Source organism: Cyprinodon tularosa, unplaced genomic scaffold, assembly GCF_016077235.1.
Source record: "Cyprinodon tularosa strain WSP-4 unplaced genomic scaffold, ASM1607723v1 ctg27, whole genome shotgun sequence".
NCBI classification, from domain to species: Eukaryota; Metazoa; Chordata; class Actinopteri; order Cyprinodontiformes; family Cyprinodontidae; genus Cyprinodon; species Cyprinodon tularosa.
In genome coordinates, this window is record NW_024038974.1 from 236,920 (window position 1) to 250,759 (window position 13,840).

The 13,840-nt window shown below is 39.0% G+C and overlaps 1 protein-coding gene across 5 annotated transcripts in view; it reads right to left on the reverse strand.

Annotated features, from left to right (window-relative positions):
* The window catches only part of elf1 (E74-like ETS transcription factor 1), a 61,846-nt gene that overhangs the window by 39,372 nt on the left and 8,634 nt on the right, over positions 1-13,840 (reverse strand). For 2 of the 5 annotated variants that reach the window (XM_038289494.1, XM_038289490.1), the window contains exon 1: positions 2,895-3,189. The exons of 1 other annotated variant lie outside the window; for it this stretch is intronic. The gene's annotated coding sequence lies outside the window, so the exon portion shown is untranslated. Of the gene's footprint in view, positions 1-2,894; positions 3,190-13,840 lie in introns of those variants that run through there. 2 more of the 5 variants (XM_038289493.1, XM_038289495.1) reach the window with 2 other exon arrangements.

Here is a 13,840-nt window from a genome sequence, read left to right on the forward strand (position 1 = left end):
TAAATCAGCTTCACTGGTCACTGCAAATGCATAATGAAATTTGTTTCTGCATTTATCCCATCCCTTGGGCAGCTTGGAGTTCCCTGGGAGCATTGTGAGACTAAGATTTGCTCAGGGAGGTTTGAATCAGGTCATCATAGCCTCCACTGAACACAAATGCTTGGTCAACCCCCCAGACCATCCTTCCTTGGTGTCTTTATTCAGTCTAAATCCAGACTGACTGGTTCTGGGAGGGCTCACAGTTAAACCAAGAGAACCCGGATTTTATCTTGTTAAAATAATTAATTTAAACATTTAAAAAAGCGGATGTATTTAAATCTGAGTTTTTGAAACATTTTTTTAAAGAAAAGCCAGTGATCATTGGATATTAGAAAAAGGAAACTGAGGTTACAGGTGGTGCAACACCAAAGTTCTTCCCATCAGAAAATCTTAGTGAGAAGACCATCCAAAGTTTTTGCAGTCAGAGTAAATTTTGATTGTATAGACAAGTCAATAAAAATAGAAAACTCTACCTTACTTCATTATCATACAGTTACTCTGGTTCTTCACCTGTTGTCTTTGTTTTTTTATTTGTTTTAAACTGCCACTACCTTTTCCTTCAGGAAATACTGGTTACTTTATAAATACTTAGAATGAGGCTAAAACATTTAACAAACCACCACACAATCTGAAGGATCTAGATGTTTGAATGGCTTCTGGGTTCAATAAACTTTGACATATACCAAATAAAGTAACTAAGGGAACTATCCACAGAGGATGAGATACTGACTAAAAAAGCATTTTAATATCATATCAGCTTAAACAACCTCTAGTGTCCTTTTATCTGTTCAGCTCTGATTTACATGGAATAAAAATACCAAAAAAAGGCGGGCAGCCACCATGTGATGCTTGATCCTTGTTATATTCAAAAACTTGTAGTTTTACAAAACACACTAAATTAAGACCTATGTATAGGCTTCCTGCAGGTTGACTGCTGACATTTTTTTTTTTATCACAACTGACCTTTAACTTACCTGAACACAAGCTGGCTGTTCTCTGTATTCTTTCCTAAGTATCTACCAGGAACATGAATCAAAATAAGCCCTCCATTTTTACATATCTCCTCACACTGAATCTGGAGTGACACAGTAAAAACCCGCCTACTCTTGTCCACGTCATGGGCCTCCTCTCGCAACGACCCAGTTCTATTGCCCAAGTCTTAATGATCTAATTACAAGCCGAGACTTGTTGACTTTGTATTGAAAGAGGAGCCAACCTGAAACTGCCATCCAGTCCCCTGCCCCACTTCTCTCTGCTCTTTGTCAGCCCACCAACTCTTATGACATTTGCACTGTCACAAAGCAGCAGCTACAGTCTGACGCTGTGAGACACGAGGGCCTCATTTACAATACAAATCAGGGTGGGAAAAGAGAAGAAATTTAGGACAAAATGCAAACTAAGACCTGCTCAACAACAGAGCCATTCAGACACGGATTCTACATGGTGTAAGAGTTAATACACAGAATAAATGTTATCTCTTTACAGGTGAATGCTAATTGATGCAAGCACTGATAAGAGTAATTGAACTATAGATAAATATCTGTTTGTTAAGACTACCATTACAATGAGAATTCTGCCAACAGTAATAAAGTAAGAAAAAATTATTTCCGTGGGTCGGGTTTTTTTGCAAACAACTTTTAAAAAACCGGATCACAAATAAATGTATTTGTTCAGATTTGGGTATAAAGTTAAGCAGCCTATAAGACTCCAACTAAGTTGGGTCTGAATGCATCTCAGCCTGCAAGCATATTTCTGCAGTAATACAGCATGCACATGTTGTTTTATGTGGTCCACAGACAGCAGACTGGGTTTCTGGTAAAACAAGAAGCAAGCTTTTATCTGTGCTGCACAGAGCAGCTTTTAGAAACAAGTATTCAAAAACATTATGCAGAATCATTTGATTTGAATGGCAATATATACATATGTAAGATAATTTTAAAAATGGGGGGGGGGTGGGGGAGAAAAAAAAAGGAAGGGAACTACAAAACTTTCAAACTTTCCATTGAGCACAAAAGACATCCTACGTTACAAGGTGTGAGACATTCTGTTCTGATGAACCTAAGTTAGGATTCATAAAACAGTACATGACTGACTTCATTTATAAAGAAGTGCTACAGCAAAACAAGCCAAACAAAGGCTGCTTTTTGGCATTCGCCTTGGGGATAGTGTCCAGTTTGGAAGGCAATTGCAGAATAAAATCAATTGGTCTGTAATTACTGATTAACACACCATGAAAAATAGATGTGGGTTTGGTCCAGGGGCTTGCAAAACTCTGTTCCCGCCCTTGCTTCAACATCCCTTATAAGGCAACAATTTATGAAAGAAATGCAACAGGCAAGAATATTGGCTAAAGATCATTTTAAAAGTTTCTAAAACATAAAACAGTTGGAAAAAGTTACACTTCTAACTTTTTACAATGTATATTGGTTATGAAAATGTTGAGACAGTTTCAATAAAATAATTGAAAATAAACTGCATTGATGGTGAAACTGCAAATATTTGAGTGTTTTTGTCTTAGGGATTTGAAATGTAAGTAAGCGTGGACAAAATGATCTTCAGTTGAACTGGAATAACTTGTTAAAGCTCTTGAGAGACCTTTGACAGGACAAGGTGTGTAACTGAAAAATGTATAGTCATGGGGGTCAACTTCAGTTCTATATCTTTAATAGCAAAGTTGCTGTACAGGCGTATGATTTAAATCTAAATAAAGCAGTATATTATTATAAGGGATACAAATAATATATATATGTATATATATATATAGAACAATTTCCAAAGATTAGCCTCAAACATCGAAACTTCAGTTTGCTATCATACCAACCAAAAAGTTTAGATCAAAATCGTGCACAACTGACCTCAAAAACACCGGATTCGGATGACAGGATCCATCATAGCGATCGAACAAGTGTTGATCGCATCGACCATTGGTAAAGAGAGACGAACCAGAAAACAAAAAGGAGAAACTGGGAGTAATCCAGGTCGTATTTAGATGTGAAGAAAGGGTGCCTAAAGCCGTGAAGTGGCCAGACCCACACCTCTTTCTCACACTGACAAAACAAAAAAAAAATTAGACAGAAGGGGGGGAAAAAGATTACAATGCAATGGCTGCTGTTTGAAACAGGAAAAAAAAAAGCAGAAGTGTTGTGAAGCAACTTGTCTTCTCTCTATGAGTCACGCAGAGCTGTTGCCATTGGTAGAGACAGCCTGAGGCACAGGGCCTTCACCTGGCCAATCAGCAAACAGCATGCAAATGTTTCAGGTGAGTTGTGCTTGATGGCGGGGATTGGATAAAGGCTGAGTGGGGGGAGGGGAGAGCAGAGACGGCCAACAGGGAGGCCACACCTAGAACGGCCTGAAAGACGATCAACGGGTTCCTCCAGCAGAGGCAGAGGAGTGCTGGAGCTGTAGGTAAACAGATGATCAGGTATGCACCTACTTTAGACTTTGACTAGACAATAAGGGCCTGGCAGGGTGATTAAAATCTGTATGACAGTTCAGAGGTAAAGTTCACGTTAGTGTTTCTCATTTTAGACTATAAAGTACATTCTGGGAATATTAAATGAATACAGTTTCTGATTGACAGAGGGCTTGATCAGTTTTCTGCTATAATTTTGATAATTATAATATAGCTCACTGCTTACGGCTGCACAGCCAAGGGGCGCTATAAGGCCTGCTGTTAAAACCAGTTTTGTTTCCTATTGGCATGTTTATTCAATGTTTAATAGCTAAATTTCATAACTTGTTCATCGTCACAAGCTTGTCAAACCAAACTTTAAGCTTCATGAAGCCCTATCTTAATGTAAAAATGACCAAAACGGCATTTTTACTGCTTTATATGTTTCCAGGCTAATTAATCAATGGCAGCATGTTAGTTCCTGGTATGGACTTATTATCTTTTGAATGCATGTATTATTACCCTACATAGATTCAACAAGGAGTGAGAAAAATGTTCTTAAAAATTTGACATGATGACATAGTTAATTTCCTGTAGATCTGCTGCAAATCCATGATGAACCTCCTGCTTCACCACATTCCAAAGATGCCCAACTAGACAAAGATCTGGTGATTGTGGTGGCAATTGACATGACACTCATTGTAAGCTCACTCCACTCATGCAGAAATGTAACCTAGGGTAAACTAACCTTCTACAACACATGATAGATGTAATGTGGAGAAAGCAAAGCCTGTGGCACTATCTAAGGCATTTAGTATGGCATTTTTGTCTTATCAGCCAACATTAAGGTCAAACAAACTATTAAAGACTTTGTGTAAAACTGGTGTAGATGATCATGGCAAACCAACACTGAACTATTGTCACCAGTATCTGCACTGACACAAGACCGTAGAGAATGCCCGGGCCAAGATCATGTGGGAGTTCCAGATACAGACAGACCGAATGGTAATGGCAAACCAAACGGGCATTGTGGTTGACAAAAAGCAGAGGAAAGCCATTGTGGTTGACATAGCAATACCAAGTGACTGCAAAAGCAGGAAGTTAAAACATCAAAAACTAGAGAAATACCAGGGTCTCAGAGAAGACCTGGCGGAAACCTGGAAGGTCAAGGCATCAGTGGTACCCGTGGTCACTGGGACACTCGGGGCAGTGCCCCCCAAAATGGAGGAGTGGTCACTGCGGATCCCTGGAAATACAAAAGACATCTTGGTCCAGAAGAGTGCAGTTCTAGGAACAACAAAGAAACTGTGCAGAACCCTCAAGCTGTCAGGTCTCTGGCAGAGGACCTGAGCTTAGAGGAAAAGAGGGCAGGGAACATGCAATTCATAAGTGTGATATCATTGGTGTTTAGAGGTTAGGACACAGTCCCATTCCCAAAACATGTATATATATATATATATATATATATATATATATATATATATATATATATATATATATATATATATATATATATATATATATATATATATATATATATATATATATATATATATATATATATATGCCAGGGGGTGGAAATTGACTAACAGCCAAGAATCAGAAACATGTCCTGGGGATCCCCTGGATGGCCCATCTCCTGGAACTGGTCTTCAAAGCATTTAGGAGCTGCACTTTCGCAACGGTTTGGCCCACCTGATCATTATCCCCCTAACATTTCAGTCCTCAACAGTGACACTTGCTGAAGTGCATGGAGGTCTCATCGCTACCCAGTCAGTTCTGACAAAATACAACACATGGTACGAAGTCCAGACAGTGTACGGGAATTGAAATGTTGTTAAGGATTGTCCGTGGTAAAAAAAGTGTACTAATAACCAACAGGTCTGGGCCTACCTGGCAGCCTGTGTGGACCAGGACCAGTGCAATGAGAAGGCTTTAATCCCAGTTAAGAAAGCAATGACTGATCTTGACAGTCTGTATGAGAATTTGCACAACTGAATTTCTGATAGGAGTTCAATTTGTTCTTCATGCAGCAAAGGTGGTGTTTTTTAAGTCTTGATGCCCAACACTCGAAATGTATATTTGAAGTTTGTCTAAGCATTCAAAATTAAAATAATATAAAATTTGCCTTTACATAACCTGTAACAACATTTATGGGACTATCTTAAGCAAGTTCTTCAGTCTCCAAGAGTGAGAACAGATCTCATTCAAAACCAGAAGACTTTCATGCTAATCGTATGAAATCCATACACTATTATCTAAAATCAGCAGCTGAAATTGAGACCCAACGTTTGCATGCTCTATTATTGTCCAATTCTGGTGAGCCTGGTGGGAAGCGTGACTTTAAGGCTTGTTAAAGCTGACAAAATGGGTCTTAAGAAAAGTCGTCTTCTGCTGTAGCCCATCTGCTTTATCGTTCCATTTGTTTTGTCTAAAAACATTCACACCATATTGATTAGAGCCCTGAGTTGGTGCATTAAGCTGTGAGGGGTTCAGAAACAATTTGTGCAACAATAGCTTCTGGAGAGCGGTACTATGAAAAGATACGAAGAACTGAAACTTCTGACTGTGTTAGAGGAGGAGCAAATTAATCTTAACAGAACCAAAAATTAACATTTTTACATGTTTACAAAATTTTTAAGCCAAACTGCTACCGGTTCGATCTATGAAACATCGGAGATGTTTTTAAAAACTGCAATGTGTCACAGATGTCATCAGAAGGAAAAAAAACAATAATCTTTCATGTCAAAGTTAACACAGTCACAAAAATGATAAAAATCTTTTATCAGAAATGACACTTTAAGCAAACAGGAAGTAGTGGTCTGTGGCGAGTTGGTCTCTGCATCTTCACATGGCATGCACACGCTATATTTAACAGAGCCAGAAGTCAAGTATTTATATAACTGTATTGAACCTAATTTGGTAAAGCCGAGAAAAAAAATTTGACTAGATGTTGCATGAGAAACAAACCAATTAAACGCAAAAGAAAGAGCAGGAGGTGTTTGTCATGGACCCCAAAATCAGCCTCTTACGCTGCAACAAATGCTTTGAACACATCTAATTTATCTGGCCTTCGTTCAGAGCGTTTAACTCTCTGTCCAAAGCAGCTTTTCATTTCGCTGTAAAAAAAGTTACACTTAACAGAATGCTTTGGAAATACAAGCCCTTGAAGGCAGCTATTCTTCTGATATAAACAGTAATAGCTAATGCACTACAGATCTGGTTAAATGTTGGACAACCATGTAAACATAGAAAAAAAAAAAACAAGACCAGAAGAAAACTAATTTCTGCTGTTTCTCACATTAGAGACCACCATGATACTGATCTGAAGTCTGAACTATGAGAGATATAGTTTCATTATACTTCTAAATGTAAGAGAGGCAGTTGGTGTTGTGAGAATGTAAGAAAATAGAGAGCCCAGATAAAAGGATAGAGACATATAAAAACAGGTCTGTAACAAACAGAGGAAAAAATTAATCTTGACAAATCTAACCGTTTTGATTCAAACAGACACCTTCAGAGGAACTCTAGCAGCAGATTGATTAGTGTGTGTGGCTTTTTTTATTAATCATTCAAAAAGCAGGTCTGAAGGAGGCTCTTTAGTTTTCTGGATAACCATGAACCAGACTTTATGAAAGGTTTTTATAGAAAAGCTTTATTCATATATATAAACCCCCTGGCTGTCTATCAGTAATAATGGAACTGTATTGTTTTTCATTGCCGCAGTCAAAAATATTTGATGCCAAACTACAAATGCAGAGAACATAAGGTAAGTAATATAAGCATTAACCATTCAGGTACATACACTATATTGCCAAAAGTATTTGCTCACCCATCCAAATTATTGGAATCAGGTGTTCCAATCACTTCCATGGCCACAGGTGTATAAATTCAAGCACCTAGGCATGCAGACTGTTTTTACAAACATTTGTGAAAGAATGGGTCGCTCTCAGGAGCTCAGTGAATTCCAGCGTGGAACTGTGATAGGATGCCACCTGTGCAACAAATCCAGTCGTGAAATTTCCTCGCTCCTAAATATTCCACAGTCAACTGTCAGCTGTATTATAAGAAAATGGAAGTGTTTGGGAACGACAGCAACTCAGCCACGAAGTGGTAGGCCACGTAAACTGACGGAGCGGGGTCAGCGGATGCTGACGCGCATAGTGCGAAGAGGTCGCCAACTTTCTGCAGAGTCAATCACTACAGACCTCCAAACTTCATGTGGCCTTCAGATTAGCTCAAGAACAGTGCGCAGAGAGCTTCATGGAATGGGTTCCCATGGTCGAGCAGCTGCATCCAAGCCATACATCACCAAGTGCAATGCAAAGCGTCGGATGCGGTGGTGTAAAGCACGCCGCCACTGGACTCTAGAGCAGTGGAGACGCGTTCTCTGGAGTGACGAATCGCGCTTCTCCATCTGGCAATCTGATGGACGGGTCTGGGTTTGGCGGTTGCCAGGAGAACGGTACTTGTCTGACTGCATTGTGCCAAGTGTAAAGTTTGGTGGAGGGGGGATTATGGTGTGGGGTTGTTTTTCAGGAGCTGGGCTTGGCCCCTTAGTTCCAGTGAAAGGAACTCTGAATGCTTCAGCATACCAAGACATTTTGGACAATTCCATGCTCCCAACTTTGTGGGAACAGTTTGGAGCTGGCCCCTTCCTCTTCCAACATGACTGTGCACCAGTGCACAAAGCAAGGTCCATAAAGACATGGATGACAGAGTCTGGTGTGGATGAACTTGACTGGCCTGCACAGAGTCCTGACCTCAACCCGATAGAACACCTTTGGGATGAATTAGAGCGGAGACTGAGAGCCAGGCCTTCTCGTCCAACATCAGTGTGCGACCTCACAAATGCGCTTCTGGAAGAATGGTCAAAAATTCCCATAAACACACTCCTAAACCTTGTGGACAGCCTTCCCAGAAGAGTTGAAGCTGTTCTAGCTGCAAAGGGTGGACCGACGTCATATTGAACCCTATGGATTAGGAACGGGATGTCACTTAAGCTCATATGTGAGTCAAGGCAGGTGAGCAAATACTTTTGGCAATATAGTGTATGTGCACATAATCGGGTTTAATTCAAAAATTTTGCAAGACTTTAAGAGGCAAATCTATGGAAATATAAATCAGCGGCTCATTCTATTAAATAATTCTTGATTTAACTTTTTACAGACTTGCTAAGCGGTAATTAGTTTGAATTTAAATCAAAATAAATATACTGGTAATATTGTCACCCATTTCATCTTCCAGTTGTAGTCTCTGTCTGTCCATCCATCCATCCATCCATCCATCCATCCATCCATCCATCCATCCATCCATCCATCCATCCATCCATCCATCCATCCGTTTGTTCCTCCAGGTTCTAAGCTTAAATTCCAGCCACTGTTTTAGTAAATTGCGTAATTAAATCGATAGGGGATCTTTGTTTTCCTACATCAATATTTGGCTAAACAAAACTGTCAAAGCAAAGAATTTGAATATAGAACTGTGTGGATTGTTGACATTAAAATATGTAGGAATACACTATTAGTCAGTTGAATAACTCCTTTATTAAATAAGTCAATTAATTGTATATTTCTTATTATCATACTATCTACAAATAACATCAATAACGAACACATTTGAAAAGAAACTACAAATTATAAGTTCATCCATTCATTTAATTTCTTTCGAACAATAAATATCTTTAATGAACCCCAACCACAAAACTAAATCTGAGGTGAGTTTCAAAACCCCATAAGAAGCATGTGAATTAAGTACTACATCCCATTTCTCTCAATTATAGCGTGAAAATTAGCCTAAACTTTTATTTGAGAACAATTTGTCTTTATTTCTGTTATCCTCTAATTCAAAACAGAGACTCATCCATTTGCAAAATGAATCCCATCCATACTGAATGTTGGATGAGGGGAGGTGAAAGGCAATAAATGTTCAAATTGCTTTTGCCTCAAGACATGTCACTGAGATAAAGTGAAATAAAACCTCTGTGTGATCACAAAAAGCCCCGTATCAAACGCTTTATTTTTGTTCTCCCCATGACAGAGTACTAACCAGAGCAGACAAAGAGTGTGCCTTGATGTGTGATCAGTGCAGAGACGTGAATGTGCCGAGTATCGGAGAGAACACACCTTTCCTTTGGTGCAAACGAATGACAAACGGGGTCACTTGTTACTCTCATGTGCTTGCTGTGAATAATAGAGGCCATCAACAAACGGAAGCCTGCCTCAAAGCCCAATACTGCAGTAACATGTCCCCAGTGACCCAAAACAGAAAAAGAAACAGACAGCTAACTGCAAAATATTACTAATCTAGTCTCAAATACAAATTTGGGTCATCTTTGGGTTCCTTATTAGAATTAAAAGATGACTGCAATAAAGCTGTGGGTAAGCATCCCCTTCTAAAAAGCCCTGCGGTACAGTAATACATTTTTATTTTTCCTTAGAAAACTTAAAATTAAAAATAAAACAAATATTTCTTTTTTTTATTCAGTTCCTGTTACTCTGACATCGCTAAATACAACTGAGCAAGTTTAAAACACCTGGAAAGAATCGCCTTATGCCATGCACCAACAAGTCTGATATGGCCATCATGCAAAATGCATTTTATGGAGAAAATATAATCCTAAATAGATAGCACCCACATGGTGATGGTAGCATCATGCTGTGGGGATGCATCTGTTCAGCAATGAGAAGGAAATAGGTTAATGTTCATTGGTGGAAAGATGAAGCTTAATGCTGGAAAAAAAAAATCTGTCTGATGTCGGGAAAGACCAGAGAGACTAATAATACAACCCGGGGGGCAATGTGGTGTTTAAAAAAAAAAAGAACAAAAAAAAAAACACATTAATGTGTGATAAAAGATAATAACTAGAAGCTGCTATGAGGTGTTAAAAGGGAAGCACATTGGAGCTTTGACCACAGGCATTTTAGGAAAGCAGAACTAGCAAACAAGTTGGTTTTGAGGGGAGCGAAGCAGGTAGAGACATATCCAAAAAAAACCACAGCTGGAGCAAGAAAGGACTAGGCATGGCTTACAAGATAGAGTACAAAATATTCTGTGTATTTATCTAAAAAAACAAACAAGGGAAGTTGTAATGGGAGGCTCACGATTCAGATTTGTATCCCTAAACAAGAATTACCACATATTTATAAAATTCATATGTTGGTCTATTACATTACATTTGATAAAATACGTTAATGTTTGTGGCCTTAAATGAGAGTGAGAGTTTTGTTCCAGACAAACTTCTCAGCTACAAACTGATATGGAAATTTAACCCACAAGTACAGAGGAAGCTCTCGCTGAAAGCTTTCAAATATCAAAAGAAGATCCTTGATGGTTTAAGATATGAAGACGCTAAAATATTTGTGTAGCTCAGAGGTCATCTGATGGCTGCTGCTCAAATTAAAACCGTAAAGACTTCTGCTGAAGCTTTTACAAGCCTGCAAACGAGACAGAGGAGCATCACCCCGAATGAGGTCAGGAGGAGGACGGCGGGATATATACTTCACCTCACTGATGCCGTAAAAATGACTGCTTGAGAAAAACACTTTAAGTGGGGGAAGATTATAATAAAAGATTTAAGGCAAGGAAAGTCAAACACTCAAGCAGTGTGGCAGCTGGTTGGGGTGAGAACTTTGTTGGAATAATGGTGTCTGTTCAACACACAGACAGCTTGCGGTGGGATGCAGTTTATCATTCTCCGACAGTGACTGTGCTTAGCTCAGCCATAACCTGTGATGATTCTGTGTGCTGATGGAGCAGGACTGCAGATATATAGACCTAACAAAGAGCTGTGTCTGTGGGAACAGATGGGAAAAAAGTATACACATTCAGTGTGCACCCATCCTATGTGAATCATTCATTAGCACCTTGGAGCAGAGAGTGATGCAAAGATCACATGCCTCCAGCTGTGTTACGTTGACCCAACCATCCTCACAATATATGAAATGAATAATGTGAACGCTTAAAAAAATGGCTTATAAAAGGTATACAAGTTTGGGGTTTTTTGGGTTTTTTTCGAAGCCCTTGAACATTTTTATGTTACAACCACAAACTTTTCGAACTTCATTGGGATTTTATGAACGATCTATAAAATTAGTGAATATGGAAGGAAAAAGGTGCATGTGTTTTTTTAATGTTATTTCTCTAGAAATATAAATCTGGAGAGTAAGATAAGCTGTGTATCCATGAAGCAGAACGTTTTACGGCTGTTAATGTTTTTGGTATGTCTCTGCTACCTTTTTTCAAATCTCCAATCTGACGAATCGCCCCCTTTTGAAACCATTCTACTTTGCAAAATTTGAAAAGATCATTTCCTAGATTGGAATTTCTTACAAAGATTTTAAAATCACCACAGATTTGCTATCAAATTTTAATATAAACTTTGACTAGGCCATTCTGATATATGACTGCTTTTAACCCATTTCTTTTGAGGTATGGCTGTACTTTTAGGTCATTACCCACCGCTGGTCTCAAGGGTCTAACAGAATCTCTTTTGGGACTGCCTTGCTATTAGCACCATCCATCTTTCTCCAGGTACCTATGAGAGAAAAACCTGCCTCTAGCATAGTACAACATGCCGACTGTGTCCCTGACATGGCTTGTAACAAATTCTAAATGGTACTTCACAATATACAGACAAAGGGGGGCGGGGTGTCTGATGCCTTGCTGCTGTAAAAAGGCGTTTCCCTTATACTAAGAAAAAAAAAAGAAAGGGATCACAATAGTTAAGGGGAGGAAAGAAAATCATAGATACAGCTTTAGATTGCAAAAAAACCTCATTACATAGCGAAAGCCAATACAGATGACGTAACATCTAGCAGGAACGTTGAGGAGGATGAGAGGTGCGTGTATCATATCTGAGCATTGTGTGTGCAAAGTAAGTCCATGAAGCCATTGGTCAATGTCCTTGACAGATGTAACAGTTCGTCAGCCGACCAAAAAGGCAGCGTCACAGATGTCTTCAGGGGAGGGAGGGGAGCAGAGGACAGAATCTACTCCACAAAGGTAAAACTTGTAGAGATTCCTGTGAATCTTGGCAGATCCTTCAGAGTTATCAGCTACCATGGCTGCTTCCTTTGATTAATGCTCCCTCTGCCTGGTCTGCCTCGTTAGGAGGGCGGCCACATAAGATAAGATAAGATAAGATAATCCTTTATTTTTCCCACAGTGGGGAAAGTTTGTGGTTGCAATTGCATCTTGGTCAGTTTGCAGTAGTGTCACCATCTTTCTATTTTCAAAGCAGGACGGGGCTGTGCTCCATGAGCCCAAAAGCTTAAGAAGTTTTTCCCTTGGTCTTCATGATGACATCTGTTCAATAACGTCGAACAAATCTCTGTGGCCTTCACAGAACAATAACAACCTTCAGATTTAAGGACGTTGAACACAAGTACTCACTGATTCCTTTATTCGCTGTAATAATAGAGATTAATTTTTCATCTATTTGATTTTTTTTACTTTATTTTCCTTCTAGTTCCACAAAATGCACTACTTTGCATCCATCTATCACATTACATCCTGACAAATACACAAACTACAGGGGTTTAAGTAATATAAATATGCAAAACACAAGGAGAGTCCTTACAGTGTTCAGTGCATGTTCCAGCTTGTTGTATCAGTAAAAATCAAGGATCATAAATGTTTAAAAATCCAAAATGCTGTAGTTTTAAAACCAGGAATTAGAGGGATGGGTAGCAATAAGTCTACTGCCTCTGACTGCATACATACACACAAACATAGACAGCAGTACATTAAAAATTAAAGACAAAGAGCAGGCCAAGAATCCCCAACATGAACGTCTCGCCTCTGAGGGCTATTTGAGCTACTGACAGTCAGATAGATCGCTGAGTTACGTCATTTACCACAACAAGCTGTTTCTCATGCAGGTACTATAAACAAAGTCTATAAATTTCAACAGTTTGTTTTTCAGTCAATTAATTTAACACCACAAGGAAGTTTGCATCATTGTGTGCAAAGTAAAAGCTAATTTTAAATAGGTCTGGCTTACTATAACTTCAATGCTACAAGATCCTTAGAGTGAAGATTATCAACAGGATTGATTATAATATCCTGGCTCTGTGAACTTCAATAATTCAAGTACCCATAGAAGATAAAAAAAAATGCTTTTCAGAAGACACAAAGAAGAGTGGAATCTTCTACAGCTCACTATCAACTTTATCAGCTGTCTTTTCTTTCCTGAGTTAGTTGCCTTTGTTGGAAGGGAAAAGCATACCGATCGTGTGGCATCTCAGAGTAAACCCTCACTGAGCTGACTCATTAAAAGCCTTCATGATCCACTCACAACTGCCTCATTACCTCCCAGCAGACACGAAGAATAACAGGCTGAAATGTCATTATGTGCTGCTGAAGTTGCAGACAAAGAGGGCATCTATTTTCGCGAGGAACTATTTT